The sequence below is a fragment of the Zonotrichia leucophrys genome, chromosome 1A, assembly GCF_028769735.1.
Source record: "Zonotrichia leucophrys gambelii isolate GWCS_2022_RI chromosome 1A, RI_Zleu_2.0, whole genome shotgun sequence".
In the NCBI taxonomy this organism is placed as follows: domain Eukaryota; kingdom Metazoa; phylum Chordata; class Aves; order Passeriformes; family Passerellidae; genus Zonotrichia; species Zonotrichia leucophrys.
Genome location: NC_088170.1, coordinates 66,969,685 through 66,980,808, shown reverse-complemented (window position 1 = coordinate 66,980,808; position 11,124 = coordinate 66,969,685). Strand labels below are relative to the sequence as shown.

General features: G+C 40.2%; 1 protein-coding gene across 2 annotated transcripts in view; it reads left to right on the top strand.

Annotated features, from left to right (window-relative positions):
* Positions 1-1,538: 1,538 nt before the first annotated feature.
* CELF2 (CUGBP Elav-like family member 2) overlaps positions 1,539-11,124 on the top strand; it is a 550,308-nt gene continuing 540,722 nt past the window's right edge. The window contains exons 1-2 of one of the 2 annotated variants that reach the window (XM_064703051.1): positions 1,539-1,606; positions 1,857-1,921. The gene's annotated coding sequence lies outside the window, so the exon portion shown is untranslated. Of the gene's footprint in view, positions 1,607-1,821; positions 1,922-11,124 lie in introns of those variants that run through there. The other variant, XM_064703049.1, reaches the window with a different exon arrangement.

Here is an 11,124-nt window from a genome sequence, read left to right as displayed (position 1 = left end):
AATTACATCCACTGTCCTTAAATATTTTTATTTAAATTTTGAAGATAACTCTCTATGCTATCTTTTTCCTCTGTGCAGGTATTGAATCCATGGTGGATGGCAAAAGTTTTCTGCCGACAACCCAAATCTGCTACGAGCTCCTGGTAAACTTTGCAAATAGCTGGTTCTTGGCCATGGCAATTTATTCCTTATGTCTGGAATGGTAGGAGATTTCTGCCAACAGGAGAATTGGCTTCAGGTCATCCCTTGTTAAAAGGATCTGGAGGCTTTGAAAGAGAAGAAAAATAACTTTAAATTTGACTGTGGGGGTACCCGTTTGTCATGGCTGGATGTTAATGAGCAGCAGCCTTAGGGCTGTAGGGCAGACCCTACATCTTGAGCCCTGATGTGCAACTCCTGGTAATAGGAATCACCCTATGGGATCCACTTTGTCTAGTAAAGGCTGTTTCTACAGGGATTTAAAAAATCTGCTTAGGAGCCCATTGTCTCTGGTAGGCATGTTCAGCAGGCATGTATCTCTTCCAGTGCAAACTTTGAGTAAAAACTGAGATTAATTCAATTAAGTTTAAACATGTTAAACAGCTTTTTTTATTTTATGGTTACGCACATAAGTAGAGCAATAACTAAATACAAATGTTGCATATTTACTGTGGCGTGATCCAAGCAATTACTACTAAAGCATTAAGGAAAATCATTATTTCACTCTTTTAATTTTATTTTGTAATTAGCTGGGAACCATATTTTGGTCAATACATTTATATTTATAAGTTATATATTATGCTTATCTTTATTTTGAGAGGACGATTTTAGCCCTGTTATTACAAGCCTGTTAATAACAATTAAAATAGCTATTAAAAGCTATTTTAGCTTTTGTACATTTATAGCTTTTGTACTTGTTTTTCTTGTTAGTTTTCATCAAATAGTTCACACTCATATGATGTATGCAGTCTGCTAACAGTCAGGAGCACAGACTGTCAAAAATGGTTTCAAACATCTGGTAAAAGTCAGCTTTTTATGTACTGGGATTATTAGTTCATCCTTTTCACACAAGTGTTGTGCTGGTTGCTCATTTTGCCTCTGACTTCTCTTACTTTTTGTTCTCAAAAATGATTTGAAAAAGTTTAGAAGGAAAACTTAAAAGCAGAGCAAAAACAATGCTGGCAACTTAATTTTGAGTGCCAGAGTTTTTACTGCTTTCTGTTGAAATATTTTCCTGACTTTCCATTCAGATAAGAATTTTTGGGCAAGGTGTTACTGGGAGGGCTGACTGCATCCCTGCAAAGTGCAGCACAGTAAAAGTCTGTGTATATTCTCCATATACCATACTATTAAAATCAATCTGTTCAGGTTAGTTTCCGTTCTGAGGAGAGCTGAGAAACACAACCACCAGTTTCTGTCACGTGCCGCGCCGCATCAATTAAAAATAAATTACATTTCATGCAAAGAACCTAACTTAAAAATCTCAGCAAACAACAACAGAACCTTTTCACTAATGATTTTCAGTCATCAGAAGTGGAGAGAGACTCAGACAGCAGACAGCATGGTCCCAGCATGCTTTTTGCCTTTTTTTTTGTTTGCACAGTAGCTGTCAGTTGCAGCCCTGCAGGTAGTAGAACCCAGTGGGAAGAGGGGCGGGACAGAGCGATGCTGCCTGAACTGACAGCAAATTTAAATTACTGAGCTTTCTTTTGCTTTTTTTCTTTCTTTGAGTGCCCTTTCCTTTTTTTTTCTCTTTTCTTTTTTTTTTTTTTTTTTTTGGTATTTTTCTACTCTGCGACAAACTGAAAAGATTCGAGCACACACTAATTTAACAGCCCTGCTTCGTCGTCTTCTTTTTTTCCCCTTTCTGCTTCCAGGATAATTAAAAGAGAAACCTGTAAAGGCAACGTTCCTTCAAGCAAGTTGGTGCTGTAACGTGCTGGTAAGATGAATTTAATTTATTTTTTTTTTCCTTTCCTCATCTTTTCTTTTCCTTTTTTGGAGCTGAAAAGCTTTTGTATATCTAACGCAGTCATAAGTGTGGTTCCCCTGCTGTGGAGGGTTAGGAGGTAATGAAAAGGTGCAACGGCTTGATATGTGACCTTCTCCTATTACTTAAAATGGGGAATAACAGCTTTCATGCCTGTCCTCATGATGCTTTTCTCTCTATGAATTGACTATTTGCTCAACAGAAGAGATGCTGTGATTGTCGCACTATGACAATGAGGACTTGATTGTTTTTTGGTTACTGTTCCATGCTCCTATCAGAGCAGATACTTGAGTTGGGGGGGTTGTGTTTGTGATTTTTTTTTCCCTCTGAACGTTGCCTGAAGCATTGATACGACAGGGGGGTGGAGATGGGGGTGGAGGAGATGGTCTTGGGTATCATCCTGCCTGTTCAGCTGTTTACTAGGTAGGGAAGTGCAACACTGAAACTTTCTTTTTTTTTAAATAAATAAATATTTTTTTCCACTTTCATCAAGTGGGGTCAGTGCATCCAGGATGTATTGTTGTCCAGTGCTGGGTAAAGTTCTTGCATTTTCCCTCTGGAGAAGGGGGGAAGGGGTGTTCCACTCCACACCTTGTCACACCATTGTAGTAGCTAATTGCAAGAAGCTGACAAACTTTGAGATGAAATACCAGGCGTTGCTTTTGTAAGGAATGAGTTTGATGCTGTGGATCAGCTCCTGTGAATACCAGCCTGCCAGATACAATCAGATCTGTATTATACACGTTACATTCCTGACTTGCAAGTACACTGATTTCCAAGGTCTCCTTTCTAGTCGTCTTCTGGTACTAGCACATTTTCATTTTATTTTTTTAGCAAATGAGATGTGTTTTGCTTTGTGTTTAAGCTTACAAAACTTAAAAGGTGATGTGTTTTCTCTCAGGATTTCTGAATGTAGTTCTGCCAGGTATTGAATGCTACAACATCTACTGAAATCAACAGGAAGGCTGAGCTTGTCTTGTATTTAAGAGAAAATTGCTCCGTACTGGCAGGACTGGATCTTATGATTGCTGAACTATCTCTGTTTTCTCAACTGCAATTAATCCTTGGTGCACTTTAGGCTGGATCCTGTAGCTGTACTGTAGTATTCAGAATAAGCACTATTCTTACACTTAGTTGCTGTTTTCTGGTTGTGCTGATAAAAAGTTTTTGAACATAGGAGGGGGATTTTAGGAGAAGTTGAATAGAGTTAGGAAACAACTGTGATTTAGTCCTCTATCTCCTTGAAAACTCTTTTCCTCAATTTTATTTAAAGAAGTATCCTGAAACTAATAATGTGCACATTGATACATTACACTTTCCAGACTCAAAGGTGTGTTTTGCCAAATGCATAATGTGATATCATGAGAGAAGTTGTGCGAGGAGGGTGGAGAAGAGGAGCAGTGGGATTGAACACAGGATTCAGACAGCAGTGGGATTTCCTTGTCAGTGGAGAGGGGGAGAGGATGTGCCAGTGTCATATGGAAAATCACATCCTCTCACAGAAACTTTGTTAGGGCAGAGGGTTAAGGGTGCTGCACTTGCAGAAGTTCATCACCCCCTATTTCAGTCTCAGTTTCAAGCACTGCAGTGCTTTTCTGAAGGTTTATTTTGCTTGTGCAGAAAATGCTGTTGGCTTGTGAAATGAGGGCGTTGGAGCTCCCACATCTTGCCTTTGCCCTGAAAACTTGCCTTCCCCCACACCAACACCAAGGTCTGCGAGGCCCAGAAAATTAGGCTTTGTGCCTTGTAATCCTAAACTCCCATCCATTTATAACCAGAGAAGAAAAGGGTTGAATTCAGTGTTCTTGTTATGGAAATAAGTTTTTATTCACTCAGTATCAACTGACAGTTAGAAGCGTATCTGATGTAATATGAATAAACTGTAGGCTGTTGTCAGTAAATTATGCATTTATAGTCTCACATTCTCCTAGAAACAGTGCTTTTACAATGCTCAAGTGGCCCAATGGGGTGAAACCACTACCAATACTCTCATCTGAGCCTCCTAATCAGCCAAAGTCATGAGAAGTCCATGGTGGTTGGTTCCCACTGACCATGGTGGGCATCTCAGATGTGAGTGAGGCTTCAGGGAGGAGAGCCTGAGGTTAGCCAGGGGTTTTTGGTCACACAGGTGATGTCAAAATTACTGTTACGAGGCAATATGAAAACATAGTACAGCTGAGTTTAGATGCTGAGTTTTGTGGCAAGAATGGATTATTAAATTCTTAAAAATCCTTACTAAATTCTTAAGCTGATATCTGTACATTTAATGAAAAAAACAGCCATCCTAACCCAATCTACCAGTCTACATCCTCTTTGAATGTAGTCTTTAAATATATATATATTTTTTTTTTAATTAATCTGCGCACTTTAAATTGCTGTTGGCTTCTAGCAATGCTGTCCTCTATTCAGTGCCTGGAAATTTCTAGTTGAATGCAACTGCTTTCATTGTAACAAAAAAAGAAAAGCAAGCCAGAAAACTTGCTGTAATTTCCTGTCAGTAACAGAGAAATAAGAAAACACTAGGCTAATAAAAATGATAATCTGAGTTTACAACTGTTAACAAGATTCCTGAATAGAAATGGTGCTATTATGCACAAAGAATTTCTATCATCACTAGAGGAATGTAGTATAAAATTATGAGGTTTATTATAAGGGTCCTGTCAACCAATCAGAAATCAACCCATAATCTTACTTGTGAAATACTATAAGTTTTAGCATCTTCCCTCTCCTCCTACTAATAAAATATTAAAGAAATTTTGTAATTAGAAACTTTGATAACATAACTCTGAATTTCATTTACAGCAAAAAGCTAGCATAATTCTGTATTTTTTCTACATCTCTAATGTTCCATATAAAGTCACTGCAAGTCTGAGTTGCACACAGCAGGTAAAATTAAGGTAAATCACAGACTTGCCATGGGCAATAATGATGGGATTTCATCAGTTGCTTTCTCCTGGGACAAGACAAATTCACTGATTTTTTTCTCAGGACTCTGAAGAATTACTGAAGAATTTCATAGCACCTCCTTCCATGAACGAGATTGCATTTCTGCATTGCATTTCTGGTCAGCTCAATTCAAGTGTGAGAGAGTCTTGTCAAAATTCTTAGATTTTTAACCACTGCGGATTATTCCATTTCATTCTAGGAGTAAAAGACTCTTAGATTTCTCTTCTAACTGCAAATTATTTATGTCATTGTAAGGGGCTTGCTCTGTTTCCATTTGATTTAACACATTAGCCATGGTCTTCTTTCAGCAAGAGCCACTCTTGCAAGAACCCTGTACACAGGCTCAGAGTGACCCCAAGTCTGATTGATAACATATTGGGCTACAACTTGCCCAAACACACTTCTCCCACAAGTCTTGCAACCAGCCACATGCCCTTCATCTCCTTGTGATGTGCACAAGGCTCACTGCAGAGTCCTTGGTGCTCCTAACCCTGTGGAGAGTACAGAGAACCCTAAAAATAATCAAAAATCTCCTCATGACTCTCATCACCCCCACGGCAACAGAGCTCACAGTATTTATCAGATCACTAGATAGGAATTAAGAATATAAATAAGTATTTTAGCTATTAAGGTAAACAGTAAAATCATAGCCAGGAAATGGAGTGAAAAGAGAGCTAGAAGCCCAGAGAGCTCATTTCTAGACCATGATTATCATCACCCAAAGCCTTCTTGGGGTTGCTTTGCATGTCCCATGGCCTGAAGCTCAGTTCCTGCCCTGATGTGCTCTGAGTTCTTGAAGCCACACCTTTCCTGCTCATGTAGTTAAAGACACATATTGTCATCTTCCTTGGGGATGGCAACAAAGTGGGAGCAACCCAAAAGCTCTGCACATATATTTTTGGGTTTTTATTTTTCTTCTCAGCCTGGAACCTCCAACTGCTTCTGTGTTACCCCTAGAGGTCATTGCTCTCTGTCCATGGCATTTGGGCATCAAAGATAGGATTCATCTTATCTAAATTTAGGTGCCAACAATGTAGACACCTATACGTGAGTGAGCCACATCTGGCTCTCCTTAGAGAAAACAACCAGGTGCTTTTCTGACATCTGTTTTCTTACAATCCTGTGGAAAGACATCATATTCAAAGCTCAAACCATTTAATTTGCTCTCTTCCTCCAATTTTCTCAATTGTCGCTTTACTTTAGACATCTCCTGTAACTACTTCATGAAGACAGAGGACTTAAAACTCCATAAATTACATACGTGGGAAAACTATTGACTTATCAAGCCTCATATACCTGGCAGTGGGCTTCAAACAAGGCTGATCCTAGTGCAGTTAGGTCTGGATTGCATAGGCACATCCATACATCACTGACAAAATGTCACTCATATATATCATTAGTCCTCCAGGGCTGCTGGAGGGAAGCTGTCACAAGTGCATCCCCAGCAATGTGTTTAACGTCTAATTAATCTTGTTCCTTGTGGTTAATTTTATTAGGCTGAACTGATCCAGTGAAAGGGGGTGCTGTGATTGGTTTATTTGTTCTACTTAGTAGGCCAGTGGCATTTAAAAGTCATGCTGCAATGCTATAAAAAAATCCCAAACTCAGGAAACTCCATGAGTGTAATGAAGTCTACCTATTTTAGGCACCAGTATTATAATGAGTTGATGTTCCTGATGTAAATTTTCTTATCCAGAGGACACTTTGTGCATTTGAAAGCTTTCAGACTGATACTTTGTCTTCCTACATTTTTGCAGCTAAAGCTGTGTTAAGAGTGCAAAAATTGTGTTCCGCAGAGCAACCCCCATTCCACACCTTCAGCCCACCTGGCCATCTGTGGAGGGACTCTTTGTGTCCTCTTGGCCCTGTGCCTGCCCCATGCAATTGTTTTCATGTCCAAGTCCATGATATGTTACATGAAGGGCTGTGGGTGATGCTGATGGTTCACAGCCCACCTGAGCAGAGGGTTAAAAGGGTCTGAGGGAGGCAGCATCAGAGCAGCCTTGCTTGCAAGGTCTAGAGGAAATGATACCCAAGGATGTCCATAATCAGCATCAGTCAGGTTTATATTCAAGGAAAATCTGGTTAATTTAAAAGGTTAATTTAAAATGTGTCAGCACATAAATGTATATTAATATGTATATCAGAGCATGGTGTGGTAATGCCAAGGTTGTAGGTTCAGTCCCTGTATGAGCCATAAACTTCCGAGTTGAACTTGATGATACTTGTGGGTCACTTCCAATTCAGAATATTCTGCGATTCTGTAATACAAACTCATAGTATGGCTATTGGACACATAAAACCCCACTAGACAGGTGAGACATTCAGCAATAGGAACATATTCTACCATCAGACAAACGTGGTCTCCCTTTAGGATTCATTGCTCTTTTCACTTAGGTAACCTTCAGCATCTTAAAGATTAAGTGTAGGCTTGGTTTAAGTCAGAGAAACTGGATTTTGCCACTCATTTGAGCATAAAATATTTGATTATCCACCCAGTTGTTGATCCACTTCTCAATATGGTGGTATTCAGTCAAAGAAGGTTGGGCTTGATGATCATGGAGATATTTTCCAACTTCAAAGATCCTACGATCATCACATGTGGTTGAGGTAGCTCTATTCTGAACCTGAGCTCTGAAATGTTTTGCAGAAATACTCTTTATTCAGACAATGGGAGTGGCCAGGTTTTGAAGCAAGCAGAAAATGTGTTATGGTGCTCTTGAACTGCTCACACAATAACAGAGCTCCGAGCACAGGACTGGGTCTCTGACACATTTGCTGTTCCCAATGATTAATGTATAAACTCTGTACCAGCTACTAACACAGTGAGCAGTCCAGAGGGCCCGTGGACTGCATTTTGGATAACAAGAGACAGAATTATCAATTAATAGTGGCTCTTAATCAATCTGTTGCAGTTGATGTGTTCCATAGGCTCTCCATTAATGAGCAGCTCGCGGCTCTACCAACACCTTTCTTTCCCTGCACTCTAACTCCCTGAATTATGAAGGACATGTGCATACTAAATGAAGTTCTTGCACTCAAGAGCAAAGGCTGCCTATCCAGTGTCACAAAGCCAGAGACCACATTCACAGGACATTAAAGGCTGGGTACTCTTGCTGAACAGGTTTACACATTTAAGCCTTGATCCTGCAAGGACTTATACACATGCTTAACCTTACACACTGAGAATGAAATCCTGGGCCTCTCAAAATCAATGACAAAAGTCCACTGACTTCAAAGGGCCACTCTGTGAATAGCCTTTTTGGTTTCAGTGCAGCCACACAGCGTGCAGAAGCGTGTGAGCTGATCTCCCCAACCCTGCGTGCTTGTGTGAAGTCTTAAGAGATTGAGTGAGCTGCTAAGTGTATCTTTCAGAGCACTTCTGTCTCACAACAAACTATAGGCATTCAAAGTTGTTTTCTTGTTTGATCTGTGCTCTTTACGAGTTTTGCCCAAACCCTGTGGTAAAACCTGCTGAAGGAGTCTGTGAGCAATCCATAATGCAATTCCCTCCCTGGCTAGTGTTGCATTCTGAGCAGTTTGTTTTCTTTACTTTCCAAGAGATCCAATCCCTGGAGTGAGGTGATTATGCTGGAATCACATCTTTCTTTTTTAAAGAAAAAAAAATCTATAGCTCACATGATTTTATAGGAAATCTGGGAAATATCTGCTGAAATGACTTACAGGTCCAACAAAAAAAAAAAAAAAAAAGAGAAAAAGAGTATGAATTTGTACAGGATTCAACTGCTGGTTTTCATCTGCTTTCTGCTGGTAATTGAGATACCTCCTTGCAATATCTAACATCTGTCTCAGGATCTGTTGGAGATCAGAAACTCAGTCCTGGGTCTGGGTGTATAAAACTCTCCTCTGGCACTGGTATCCCTCAGACGCACTCTGGAGTCCTGAGGAGTTGAGTGAAATGGTCAGGAGAATGGAAAGCGGTATCAGCCCCATTTTTCAGCACAGATCCCTTTCCAAAGTGGGTTAAGTCAATGATCCAATGATGCTGCACAGACCCTCTGCTTCTGGGAGTGGTATATTAGGAGTGGTATATTATGCTCCCAGCCCTCACAGTGCTGAGTCAGTGGAGCTGGGGGGTTCTGGGCTGTCCTGAGTAGCACCAAGGTGTCCCAGCTCCAGTAACAGAGGTCATGCTGGAAAACTGAGATCCTGTGAATGAAACAGCTGCACTGGTGTGCAGAAGCACCAATGCACCCTGCACGTACTCAGGACTAGGGAGGTTTTGGCTATCATCTCCCTAAGCCTGCAGAAACATTTATGAGGACAATATGTGTGCTGTAACAAGGAGCAAGGGTTTGGAAAAGATATACATAAAGTTTTGCATCCCAGTTATGCTTTAGGATAAGCCTGTGTTAGCATTTGTGTAAGCCAAATTACCTCTTCTCACCTAAATTGGTGGCAGTCATTTGAGAAGGAGAGTAGGCTGGGTGAGCTCAGTGAAGCTACTTTTTTCTCTTTCAGCATTTTCCTCTGACACGTTTCATTGCTCTAGCAGAAAAAAAAAATCCCCTGATTTCACTCTTTTTTTTTTTTGGCTTTTACTGTAAAGGTATTTTAATTTTATCTTCATCGTGCTCCTGTACTAATGGGCTTTACACATTCCCAGCAAAGTCCTGTGTGAAATTCTTAACCACAGAGATTACAGAAATTTACTGCTTCACTGGCATGGTCAAGTTGCCACAAAATTGCATTTGTTAACGTAGCTGTGAAAACACATGGCACCTGCCATCTCTGAGCATAAGGATTTTAAATATGGCTTGGAAGAATTTAAGGATGCCTATAAAATGGGGCTTGGCCGTGTCAGTTTAGCTTTAGGAAGGAGACTGTGCTATAAAATACTCACCCATAATTGGACACAAGTGACAGCTTTACTTAACTAGTGTTCACAAATGAACGAGCAATGAAAATGTTCTGCCTTTCTCACCCCAGAAGAATGACCACGGCAGATGTTAATACCAGGGAGAATGGCTTTATTGTAGCTACAGGTGAGACAAATGCAGGATTTATGAGTCTGGGGATTGAGGGAAGGGGAGGAAGGGTGAAAGCCCAATGTTGTTCCACAGAAATGCAACGTCCATTCCCAAACACATTGCATAGCACACACAGTGCACTAAAGCAGAGGCTATTCTGTGTCCATGAATTCATGAGCATGCCTGATTTTTTTGTTTGTTTTTAAGTACCAATACCCAGACTCACAAACTGAACATGATTCTGCTGTTTATTTCCTTATGTTCTACCCTCTGCCCATTTAAGCTGATGGCAAATCTCTAACTTAATTGATAATACGATGTAATCAATGGCTCCAAGTCTGGGAACTCAGTGACCCGTGGAAGTGTAAACAAGAGACAACGTTGTTTCTCTGATGAAAGTCCTGAGACCAGGCTTGGCCCAGCATCTGCTGGATCCTTTCTGTTCATTTTAATGAGCTTACAAATGGTCCCTAACATAATGTGCATTCAATAGAAATCAGCATTGGTTTTTCAGGCACTGATCCAGTAAAGCCCTTAATTATGTGCTTAAGATTATGGTATGGGAATAGTCCCACAGAAGCCACTGCAACCACAGAAATGTTTTAAGCTCAGCAAGTAAGAAAATGTTTTGTTTTTGGAGTATCATCACATTTTTTCCAGTCAGTGGCCTCTGCCAAGAAAACTAACAAATCCAGTTTCTAGAAATCCAACAACATGAGAAGCCATATACTCAGTGATATTCAGATTTTTACCTTTTTTTAGCTGCTTTAGATTCCTTTATGCCCAGACATAGCAAAGCACTTAACTGCAGTTGTGACATGAATAGGGGTACTTACATCTTGAAACTCAAAGCTCCCTCCCCTTTTAGATTGAGGGTATGCTCACACATGGTGCTGCTGTCTGTTGTCAGTACCAATTCTAGGTAGGATGATGTTTTTAAATTATAAAAGGTAAGGCAGCATATAAGTAGGAAAATATTCTCCTCTGTATTTAAAGTAAGTTCTGGAGGTTTATCCCAAACTCTTTAACCAGATGCTTTTTTAGAAGAGCTGCTTTAATGCAGTTTGAGCTTTTGTGCCATGTGGAGCACATATTGTTTAAGTGCTTCACTTCAGCTCATCCCACCTCACTAGAGGGGACTGCTTTTCTGCATCCTCTTGTTTTCATGAAACCTCTTGATATTCACCAGGATTTTTTCAGGTAACGGTGCTTACAGCA